The 12,820-nt window shown below is 41.9% G+C and overlaps 1 protein-coding gene across 3 annotated transcripts in view; it reads left to right on the forward strand.

The window, feature by feature from the left end:
* Window positions 1-12,820, forward strand: part of cap2 (cyclase associated actin cytoskeleton regulatory protein 2) — a 207,300-nt gene that overhangs the window by 106,080 nt on the left and 88,400 nt on the right. The window lies entirely within an intron of this gene.

The following is a 12,820-nucleotide window of genomic DNA, read 5'->3' on the forward strand; positions in this document are numbered from 1 at the left end:
AAAAAAAACTGTCTCTTAGTCAGTTTCATTGCCACAGTGAAAATGTCCCTGTAATCCCAAGTGTTTTTATTTCCAATCCCAAGTCTGTACTGTTAGACTATGGTATATGCTAAATTCCTGAAAATCCATATACACATCAAACACACTACCCTATTGGCCTCCTCAGTTAATTAGAACATAGAACACACAGAACGTAGAATTGTTCAGCACAGGAACGGGCCCGTCAGCCCACGATGTTGTGCTGAACATGACGCCAAATTAAACTAATCCTTTCTGCCTGCCATTGGTCCATATCCCTACAATCCTTGCATTCATGTGCTTACCTAAAATTCTCTTAAAATGCTACTAATGTATCTTCCTCTACCACTCTCCAGACTCCTGTCACTCTCTGTGTTAAAAAACCTGCCACCCACATCTCCTTTGAACTTTCCCTCTCGCCCCTTGAATGCATGCCCACTAGTATTGAACATTAGATATAGGAAAAAAATTCTGACAATCACACCCTATCTATGCATCTCAATTTTATATACTTCTATCAAGTCTCCCCTCTGCCTCTACCCCTCCAGAGAAAACAACCCAAGTTTTCCTAGCCTCTCTCCTTATAGTTCATACTCTCTAATAGACAGCATTCTGATAAACCTCTTCTGCACTTTTTCCAAAGCCTCCACATCTTTCTGTAATGTGACATTCAGAATTGAACACAATAACCAAGGTCTTATCAAGCTGCAACACAACATCCTGACTCTTGTACTTAGTTCCCCGACAATAAAGGCAAGCATGCCCATACTCCTTCTTTACCACCCTATCTTCATGCGTGGTCATTTCCAGGGAGCTATGGACTTGAACCCAAGATCCCTGTGTACATAAATGCTGTTCAGGGTCCTGCCATTAACTGTATACTTGTCCGTAATTTTTGATCTCCCAAAGTGCAGCACCTCAAACTTACCCAGATCAAACTCCTACTGCTATTTCTCCACTCATATCTTCAACTGATCTATATCCTGTTGTATCCTTTGACAATCTTCTACGCTGTCCACAACTCCACCAATCTTTGTATCGTCTGCAAACTTACTAACCCACTCATCTACATTTTCATCCAAGTCATTTATATATATCACAAGCAGCCAAGGTCCCAGTACGGATCCCTGCAGAAGACTACTGGTCCCGGACCTCCAGCCTGAAAAACACCGTTCCACCACTGCCTTTTGTGGGCAAGCCCAGTCTGAATCCAAGCGGCCAAGTCACCATGGATCCCATGCATCTTAATCTTCTGGATGAGCCTACCATGAGGGACCTTATTGAAAGCTTTACTAAAATTCTTGTAGACAACATCCAATGCTCTACCCTCATAGATCACCTTTGTTACCTCTTTGGAAAATTCAATTAAGTTAGTAAGACATGACCTACCCCACATAATGCCATGTTGACTGTCCCTAATTAGGGCATTCTTTTCAAAATGCAAGTAAATCCTATTCCTAAGAATTATCTCCAATAGCTTCCTAACCACCAATGTGAGACTTACCAGTCTGTACTTTCCTGGATTATCCCTATTTCCCTTCTTGAACAGAGGAATAACATTGGCTACTCACCAGTCCCTGGGACCTCTCCAATGGCTAATGAGGATGTAAAGATCTTGGTCAAGGCCCTAATAATCTCTTCTCTTGCCTCTCTCAATAACCTGGGGTAGATACCATCGGGCCCTGGGGACTTATCCACCTTAGTACTCTTGAAGAGACCCAAAATCATTTATTTCTTGATCTCAAAATGCTGTAACATATTAGCATGCCCCACACAAATCTCACTATCCTCTATAACCTTCTCCTAGGTGAATACTGACGCAAAGTACTCATTTAGGTTCTCACCCACATCGTTTGCCTCCCAGCATAAGTTTTTAATCTGTACATAGAATGCCTTGGAATTCTGTCTAACCCTACTTGCCAAGGTCATTTCATGGTCCCTTCTGGATCTCCAAATTCCCTGCTTGAGTTCTTTCCTGCTTTCTTTATATTCTTCACAGGACCTGTCTGATTTTAGCTTCCTAAAACTTATATGTGCTTCTTTTTACCTTTTGACTAAATTCACAACCTCTGTCATTATCCAAGGGTTCCTTACCTTGCCTTCCTTGTCCTTCCTCCTTATTGGAATATGCTGGTCTTGAACACTCATCAGCAGGTCTTTAAACAAAAGTTTTTGAGAGATTTGTAGCTCGGGTTGTGGATGAGGTTATAGACTTGCTCATTGAGCCAGTGTGTTTGGTTGCAGATGTTTCGTCAAGCTGCTAGGTAACATCGTCAGTGCACCTCGGGTGAAGCGTTGATGTTCTGTCCCGCTTGTTATTTATACACCTCAGTTTGCTGAGGTGGTTGGCATTACTTCCGGTTCTATTTTTCACTGATTTATCTGTTGGGTCCAGTTCATTGTGAATGTTGATGGAGTTCCGGTTGGAATGCGAGGCCTCCAGGAATTCCCTGGCATATCTCTGATTGGCTTGTGCTATTATGGATGTGTTGTCCCAGTCAAATTCACCCTACTGTACAACAGAGACATGTCAGAGATGACCACAAGACTACTCAGACGCTGAGGTATCAGGGTAGCCCACAAACCAAAAACCACCGTGTGACAGCTACTGACGAATGTGAAGGATCCCATCCAGCAACCAATAAAACTAACGTAATATACAGAGTACCATACAAAGACTGTGAAAAACATTACATAGGCCAAACTGGAAGAAAACTGACAATAAGGATACACAAACACCAATTGGCCATCAAGAGACACAACCAGTTTCACTCGTCGCAATATACACAGACAAAGAAGGACACAAATTTGATTGGGACAACACATCCATAATAGCACGACCCAAACAGAGACATGCCAGGGAATTCCTGGATGCCTGGCATTCCAACCAGAACTCCATCAACAAACACATTGAACTGGACCCGATATACAAACTACAGAAAAACAGAACCAGAAGTAATACCAACCACCCCAGCAAACCGAAGCATATAAACAACAAGCGGGACAGAACACTGGAGGCACACTAATGAAGTTATCTAGCAGGGTGACAAAACGTCTGCAACCAAACACACCAGCTCGGTGAACAAGTTTACAATCTCATCCGCAACCCAAGCTATAAATCTTATCAAAAACTTCAAACACATACGGGTGCAACACCATCAAACTAGCCCACAGATGGGAGACAAATGCCATTCATCTGAGTGTGACCCATGAACAACTGTAGCAAAAACAGGTACTATCACAAAAACACAAAAGCCTGCACGAAAACAGGTACTATCACAAAGATTAAAATATAAAATATAAACCACCGATTAACAATCCACAGACACGCAGAACAGCTGCATAGAACGGCCACAGAATGATAAGAGTTATGATCAACGATGCTCACAACCGCATCCACAAACGAGCGGGAAATTGCAAGCCAAAAAACTTCATTCTCTAACGCAACTAACCAAGAATCGACAACCACACTGCAACAAGCCATCACCATACAACAACAAAAGATCTGAACAAAAAAAACCCTACAAGAAAAACTATCCAAACACAACAATGACATGGACAATAGAGAAACATGGAGCAAGAACATCTGAGACCAACCACTTACAGACATAGAGAAGACTGTCCTAGTACACGGACTAAATTATATCTACAGAGATGCCAAAAAAACTGACTCCCTGGCTGCACTGGAATCAATACTAAAAAAGCAACGGACTCATGGAGGAAATACAACAGACCATCAGACAGACAATAGTCCCAACACTGCGCAGAAAAAGTAAGTGGAACACATTCAACACAGAAGAGAAGAAAGCCCTGGAAAGACTCAAAACAGACAGAAATATTATAACCTTACTGACGGATAAAGGACACATGACAGTAATCCTTAATAGAGCCCAATACATCGAGAAAGCTAAAGCACTATTAGCAAATACCGACACCTACCAACAGATGGCGATAGACCCAACACCACAGTTCGAGAACCAGATCAAAATAACCCTGAAGAAATTACACAACTCAGGAGGTATCAGCAAGACAGACTACCAAAAAATGAAGCCAGAGGGATCCAGCACAACCTGCTTCTATGGACTCCCCAAGGTACACAAGCCAAGGGTCCCCCTCAGACCCATTGTCTCACTACAAGGCATGCCAACATATAGACTAGTCAAAGAACTACAATGGAAACTGAAATACTTAGTTGACAACACTACCCACTCCATCCACTCCTCCCAAGAATTCCTCAACATCATCAAGGACACCAGAATAGAAGAGCACGTGATAATGATATCCTTTGACATGACAGCACTATTTGCATCCATAAACATGGACCTAGCCAAAGAGAGAATTGCCACACTGCTGGATGAATCAGGAAGGCAGGAACCCCACGACACCAACATCATCAACAAGGATATCACCCTGAAACTGCTGGATCTGTACCTCACAACCCACTTCACCTTCGACGACCGTATATTCAAACAAATCAATGGAACACCAATGGGATTCCCAATATCGGGACTGATTGCAGAAGCAGTAACGCATAGGTTAGAACAGCGTTCCCCACAATGCAACCCAAACTCCGGGTCCTCCATGTAGATGACACCTTCATGATTATCAAATGCACAGGACTAGAAGAAACCCATCGACACATAAACAACAACATCCTCACCGGAATAAAATTCACAAAAGAAGAAGAGAACAATAACCAATTACCCTTCCTAGACATAATGGTAGAATGTAAGAACAACTGGAAACTCTAGACTAGCATATGCAGAAAGACCATCCATACCGACCAGATACTTAATTACTCCAGCAACCACCCCAACACCCACAAACTGAGCTGCATCACGACATTATTCAAACGGGCCACAACACACTGCAGCAATCCGGAATTGCGCAAAGCAGAGCAGGAGCACTTATACGGAGTTTTTAAAAGGAATTGATACCCAAAAAGCACAATCTGCTGTTACGTCTGCGACAGACCAACAACAAGAAGACACAGCACGGCCAGACACAGTAGACACCCTCCCATATACCAGAGACATATCAAAGATGACCACAAGACTACTCAGACCCCTAGGTGTCAGGGTAGCGGCAAACCAACAGCTACCCTGTGACAGCTACTGACGAGCATAAAGGATCCCATACCCACAACCAATAAAACTAACGTAAAATACAAAATACCACGCAAGGACTGTGAAAACATTACATAGGCCAAACTGGAAGAAAACTGACAATAAGGATACACAAACATCAACCATCCACCAAGAGACACAACCAGTTCTCGCTGGTCTGAATACACACTGAAAAAGAAGGACATGAATTTGACTGGGACAACACATCCATAATAGCACAAGCCAAACAGATATGCCAGGGAACTCCTGGACACCTGTCATTCCAACGGAACTCCATCAACAAACACATTGAACTAGACCCGAAATACAAACCACTGAAAAACAGAACCGGAAGTAATGCAAACTGAGGCATTTCAATAACAAGCGGGATGGAACACCAATGCTTCACCGGAGGTGCACTGACAATGTCACCTAGCAGGGTGACAAGTCTGCAACCGAACACACTGGCTCAGCGAGCAAGTCTACAACCTCAGGTCTTTAAACAATTCCCACATGTCAAATATGGGTTTGCCTGATAACAGCTCCTCCCAATTAACACTCCCTAGCTCCTGCCTAATACTGACGTTATTTAGTACCTTGCCACAAGGTCCTGCCTTATCCTTGTTCATAGCTATCTTGTTGTGATCACTGTTTCTAAAATTCTCTCCCACTGAAAGGTCAGTAATCTGGCCAGGCTCATTAGCCAGTAGAAGGTCCAGAATGGCGCCTCCTCTAGTTAGACTATTCACATACTGTTTCAAGAAACCCTTTTGGATACATTTAACAAATTCTGCCTGGTCTAAGCCTCTTGCTCTAAGGGAGTCCCAGTCAATATTGAGTAAGTTAAAGTCACCCACTATGACAACTCTGTTGATTCTTTCCATAATCTGCCTACCTATTTGTTCCTCAGTGTCTCAGTGGCTGTTTGGGGGCCTTTAATATAATCCTATCAGATCAATTACACGCATCTTATTTTTGAGCTCTACAGACATTGCTGCAGTGGAGGAACTGTCCAGTATGTCCTGTTTGAGCGCAGATATAACATTCCCCTGATTAATAATGCAACTCCTCCACCTCTTTTACCTTCCTCTCTATCTTATCTAAAACGACAAAACCTTGGAACGTTGAGCAGCCAGTCATGACCCTCTCTCAACCAAGGCTCTAGTGGCCGCAACATCACAGTCCTATGTACTGATCCAGGCTCTAAGCTCATCTGCCTTACCTATAATATTTCTTGAGTTGAAATAAACACATTTAAGCCCATTAGTGCCAGCATGTTCATTTACCTGTCTCTGCCTATCCTTTCTTTTTGATTTACTGGTCCTAACACGTACCTTCCCCTCAATCCCACCACTTGCTGACCTGCTGCTCTGGTTCTCGACCCCCTGCCACTCTAGTTTAAACCCTCCTGAGTAGCACTAGCTAATCTCCTTGTGGTGATATTGATTCCCTTTCAGTTTAGGTGCAACCCATCCCCCTTCTACAGGTCACCCCCGCCCCAGAAGAGGCCCCAATGTTCCAAGAACCTGAAACCCTGCCCACTACACCAGCTCCTTAGCCACGCATTCATCTCTCCTATCTTTCTATTCCTTGCCTCACTATCACGTGGCACTGGTAGTAGCCCAGAGATTACTACGTTTCTGTTCCTGCTTTTCAGCCTCTTTCCTAATTCCCTGTACTCATTCCATGGGATCTCATGCCTCTTTCTACCTGTGTCTTTGGTACCAATGTGCACCTTTGGCTGCTCAAGCTCCCACTTAAGAATTTTGTGCAACCGCTTAGACTCGTCTTTAACCCTTCCACCATGGAGGCAACATACCATCCTGCAGTCTTGAACGAGCCCACAGAAATGCCTGTCTGTGCCCCTAACTGGTGAATTCCCTACCATCATCGCTGACTTGGATATTGCCTGACGCTGCTGTTCAGCAGAATGAGTTGTGGTGCCACAGGCCTGGCTGCTGCTGTTATACTCTCCTGAGAGTCTCCAAAATGGTATACCTGTTAGAGAGGGGAATAGCCACAGGAGACTGCTGCACTACCTGCCTGCCTCTTTTGGCGTCACCCATCACCCAATTAATTGAGGAACAAAAATTAATCAAACGCGACTTACCTTTAACTGCGTTATTGTTTCTAAAAGTCTCCCTGCCAGTGTTGTAAAGTTAACTGTCCTGTAGTTTCTGGGCTTTATCCCTTCTTTAAAAAAATGTAGCTAAGGAAGATTGGAAGGCTGTGGCTAGAGCCTCCACAGTTTCAATCTTAATTTACCCAATGACCTAGGATGTGAACTATTCTGACGTCGTGACTTTTCTATTTTGAGGACTGCCAACATTTAAGTGGCTGTTTATTTTAATTCTTTCCAATATTCCCATGACAAACACCTTTATTGCTACAATGACCTCTTTTTCTCTTGTGAAGATGGACACATGCTGTGCCCAAAATTAATTGAGGTAGAGGCATAAGCAGATAAAATGGAATCCTTTGCAGAGCATTGATCATTCAACACTGGAGAGCAGAAAATCAGAGGCTAGTGAATACACAAGAGGTAGGATGGGGTCAAAGGTCAGGGGAGGGAAGAAGGATCCAGAGGGGGTTTTGTACTCAAAAGTTGTTGGAACTTGTGTTCCTTAATACCTGAAAGGAAAAGAAAATGTTTCTTGTTAAGCCTCTGAGATGAAGAAATAAATGAAACTAGGGACCATGAAAGCTTTGAGATAGAGTGAATTGGTGTTGATGGTGAGAGAGGCCATGTATGTACATGTGGTGGCACATGGCACTAAGTGCGGATCTCAAGATGCAGCAAAAACAATAGCCCAAGGAACTTTGTATGTTATGGAGATACCTGTATTTCTGGATAAATTTGAAACTCAATGGATGGAACTTCAGTCGGAGATCACACAGCATAAGTTAGAAACAGAAAGTCACTGAGGAAGGAGATGTGGCTGTGAAAGTGAGATTTAGTAAACACCTTATCAAACAGCAGGAGGGAAATGGAAAATAATGAGGGTGAATAAGATGCAACGGACAAACAGAAATCTTATCAAAAAGAAAACCAAACTTTCTCCATGGTAGGTGTTCCTGGAAGAGAAGTGGCAGTGAATTACAGACTACTGTGGATGCTCAAGTTGAGAAATATAAACAAAAAGTACTGGAGAACCTCAGCAGGTCTGGCAGCATCTGTAGATGGAGAAACAGTTGATGTTTCTAGTCCAATATAACTTCTTCAGAACTGAAGGGAGGTTGAAATTATGATGGATTTTATGCTGCTGAAAAGGGAGGAAGGACAAATGGAAGGTCCAAGATAGATCAGAGGTTCACGATCCAAGATATTATAAAACAATAGGCAAAGGGACTGATATTAGGTGGAAAAAAGAGACAAAGAATTGTTCCAGAGTAGGTGTTAGTTGCAGAATAAAAGTCACAACTCACTGAAAGCAAAAAAATAACAACAATGTTAGGCAATGAGTGGAAAAAGTATCACAATGGAAGGACAGAGTTCATTGTCTGAAATTGTTGAACTCAATGTTGAGTACTGAAGGTTGTAAAGCACCAAAATGGAAAATTAGTTGTTGCTTCTGCAGTTTGCACTGTGCTTCACTACATCAGGCCTAGGACAGAAGTGAAAGCTGGATGGTATACTTGAACTGCAAGTGGGGTCATTGTGGAGTCATACTTGCAGACAGATGGAAGTGTCCCACAAAGTGGTCACTCAGTCTGCATTTGGCCTCCCCACTTTAGAAGAAACTGCATCATGAGTAACAAGTAAGCATACTAAAGGTAAGGTCACCATAGTCCTACCAGTCCATAGGGATGCTCTCTCACGTGAGAGAGAGAGAGCGAGTTAGTACGTGAGGGGAGAGGTTGAGAAGGAGAATACTTCATGGTAATCTCAGCCGGTGTGGGAATTGAACTGCTTCACCTTTATTATTTTAGATCCCCAGCATACACAGTACCTTGCTTTTGCTTTACTAAATAATTGACAACTGATTAAGACTAATTGTTTTATGTGTTCTGGACTGATTTTTCTACTGTCAGGAAACTAACGTTTTCCCAACCTTTTTGCAGAACTTTACAGCTTCAACAGCAATAAATTGCATTTATGTAATGTCTTTAATATATCAAAAGTCCTAAAGGTGCTTTTTAAATCTAAATCCAAAGCAAACAAAAATTGATACCAGGAGTTGAATTTTTTCTCTGGAACAGATATGCAGGGTTGGGAAATTTCAGAATGTTATTAACCCAACTCAGAATGCCCTAAAAGATCACTTTTTTGTTCTGGGCAGCTAGGTGGAAACTAAAGCCAGGCTACTCATAATGAATGTAAAGTCAGCCAGAAGGGTTGCTGAATGCAGAGGCCTTCTGTTTAAACAATAGAAAACAGCCCTCTATACCTCACTCTATACACACATATCCAACCTGAGTCCCATCCATTCCATCCTCACCAATCATAGTCCCACCTGTCCCTACAGCTCTCACAACCTCCCGGACCAACCTATGTCTCTGTCTGTAGCCACTGATATAGGCCCTCAACCTTCCATTCCAGCTTAGTGTAAATTTTTCTTTTTATTATTCAGTCATGGGATGTGACTGGCTGGGCCTATTTGCCCTTGAGAAGGTGTTGGAGAGCTGCCTTCTTGAACGAAGTTCATGTGCTGTAGGTAGATTCCCAATGCTGTTGGTGATGGAATTCCAGACTTTGGTTCAATGTTACTGAAGAAATGGTAATATATTTCAAAGTTAGGATGGTCAGTGGCTTGGAGGAAATTTTGCAGGTGGTGGTGTTCCCATATATCTACTGCTCTTGTCCTTCTAGATAGAAGTGGTTGTTAGTGTGTAAGGTGCTGTCTAAGGAACCTTGGTGAATTTCTGCATTGCGTTTTGTAGATGATACACACCTGCTGCTGAGTGTCGGTGGTGGAGGGACTGGATGTTTGTGGACATGGGGCCAACCAAACAGGCTGCGCTATCTTGGATGGTGTCCAGCTTCTTTACTGTTGGAACCACACTCTTGCAAGCAAGTAGGGAGTTCTCCATCACACTCCTGACTTGTGCCTTGTAGATGGTGGACAGGCTTCGGGGAATCAGAAAGTGAGTTACTTTCTGCAGGATTCCTAGCCTCTGACTGGTTCATATAACCACTGCTTTTATATGGCGAGTCCAATTCAGTTTCCAGTTGTTGGTAACTCCCTGGACATGCAGAGTGGGAAGATTCAGTGATGGTATTGCTATTGAATATCAAAGAACAAGATTAGCTTCTGTTTTGTGGTGTGAATGTTACTTGTCACTTATCCGTCCAAGCCTGGATATTGTCCAGACTTTGTTGCATTTGGACATGGACTGCTTCAGTATCTGAAGAGTGTCAAATGGTGCTGAACATGGTGTAATAATGGGCTAAAATCCCCACTTCTGACTTTATGATGGAGGGGAGGTAATTGATAAAGCAGCTGAAAATGGTAGGGCCAAAGAGGCTATCCTGAGGAATTCCTGAAAAGGTATCTTGGAGCTAAGTCAATCTAACTCCAACCATCACAACTGTCTTTCTTTGTGCCAAGTATGATTCCAACCATGGAGAGTTTACCCCCTAACTCCCATTGACTCCAGTTCTGCTAGGTCTCCTTGATGCCACACTCTCTCAAATGTGGCCTTGATGTCAAAGACAATCACTCTCACCTCATCTCTGGAATTAGCTCTTTTGTCCATTTTTATCCATGGCTGCAATGAGGTCAGGAGCTGAGTGGCCCTGATGGAACCCAGACTGGACATCACTGAGCAGGTTATTGCTGAGCAGGTGCTGCTTCATAACAGTGATGGCACCTTTCATCACTTTCTTGATAATTAAGAGTAGACTGGGGCAATAATTGGCGAGGTTTTTGTGTACAGGACATACCTAGGCAATTTTCCACATTGTCAGCTAGATGCCAGTGTTGTAGCTGTAACAGCTTGTTCATGTCAATTTATGTCTCCCCCTTTCATCCCTAATCTCCTTTCTAGTGGCTATGCCAACTTTGTGTCAACTCATGCCATCAATAACTCCTCACACATCTCCACAGACCCAATCTCATTTAGTGCCAACTCAAGCCAGTCCATGACTACCATACATTTTCATGCGAACCCATGACAACCAAACATACATGATAGCACATTTGTAGCTACCATGACAACTTAATGCTAACCCATGATCCCCACCCATTACCTCTGCCTTCTCACTCTCTGCGCCAATTGTCCAAAATCCACCGTTGAGAGACTTCAGGAGCTGTGCTGAGATAAACTAAAGATGAGCTCCAATATCTATTACAGACATCACTATATTTTTTTAATAAACACTCATTGATAAAATCCCATTCAATATGTTTAAAATTTTTTTAAAATACTTAATCTTTTACAGAACCACATGATTCTTTTGGGTAATTAATCCCCTGTAAAGATAAACAATTGTATTCATCGCCCTACATCAAAGACAAATAATTAATTTATTACCACATGAAGCTGTTAATAAAACCATGAACTTTCACAGGCCGCCACTATAATAATAAAAGGTTGTGGAAGCAGTCCAGCAGCACTAATTCTTTAACAATAACCCTATGGCTATGTCAGAAAACCTCTATTGAAATTCCAAACACATTTTCTTTCAATTGTAGAAAATCTCAGCAGCCTTTCATTTCCTCAAAATTTAGAGGGGAGGGGATTTAAATAGCTTGACAGTTCCACAGGGTTTTCGTGCACGTTAATGTCACTGATAACAACTCCAAAGGAGTACCTGATTTCTCTAAAGAACTCTGGTTTAGACATTTTCTTGACATTTCAGTCCTATTTTAGAAATGTGGATGATAAAAATTGCTTTTGAGTCAGGGCAACTGTACTTTTATATGTGCACTGCCTTCATGAATTGCAGGTGTGCTGAATACCTCTCACCCTGTTCTCATCATACTCCATAGTGAATATGGTTGGTGCCATATTCAGGAGTGGGTTTTCTTAAATCAGGAAATAATATCAACTTGGCTAAGATGTGGAAGTATTCTGGCTTGGCTAAAATCTGGTCCCAAAGACACCAAAGAGGTACTAGAATAGTTGATGGAAGTTAAATCCAAGGGGTGAGTTTTAAGGAGCATATAAAGGTTTTGGGGAGAGGGGGATTTCCAAAGTTTTGGAACTAGCCATGCCAGTGGTGGACCAAAGAAAATTTGGACTGCAGGTGCTGCATAAACTTATCAAAACAGAGACCAGGTTGAAAATAAACCCCACAACAACCTTCATGTTGTTTAGTTGAGCAAAAAGAACATACGTTTAATTGCATAACCAACATTTATACAGAAAAATATATGTAGAACAAGAAGTCCGTGGAACTTTTAGTACCTGGAAGAAGAAGGTGTCAAAAGCAAAAATAAGTTGGGAACTCCTGCACATTGTATTATGAATCATCTTAGCAATACCCTGATACCGTTCATCTGACTTTTTAAAAAATATATAAATTCGTTTTGTATGACAAAAACATTTGTCCAACTACTTTAAATTTCTAAATTTGATTTTTTAAAATGACAATCGTGTATAACTGAAAATATGCAAAATTGTAGGATTTTAAAAAAGATTTGACATTTCTGACTTCTTAAAAAGTCTATAAATGCATGAGTTTTTAAAAGTATTCTGCTAAATATTTTTATGACAATATTTTTAGTTCCTTGAATCTATTATAACAACTTTGG

This window comes from Rhincodon typus, chromosome 2 (genome assembly GCF_021869965.1).
Source record: "Rhincodon typus isolate 14 chromosome 2, sRhiTyp1.1, whole genome shotgun sequence".
Lineage (NCBI taxonomy): Eukaryota > Metazoa > Chordata > Chondrichthyes > Orectolobiformes > Rhincodontidae > Rhincodon > Rhincodon typus.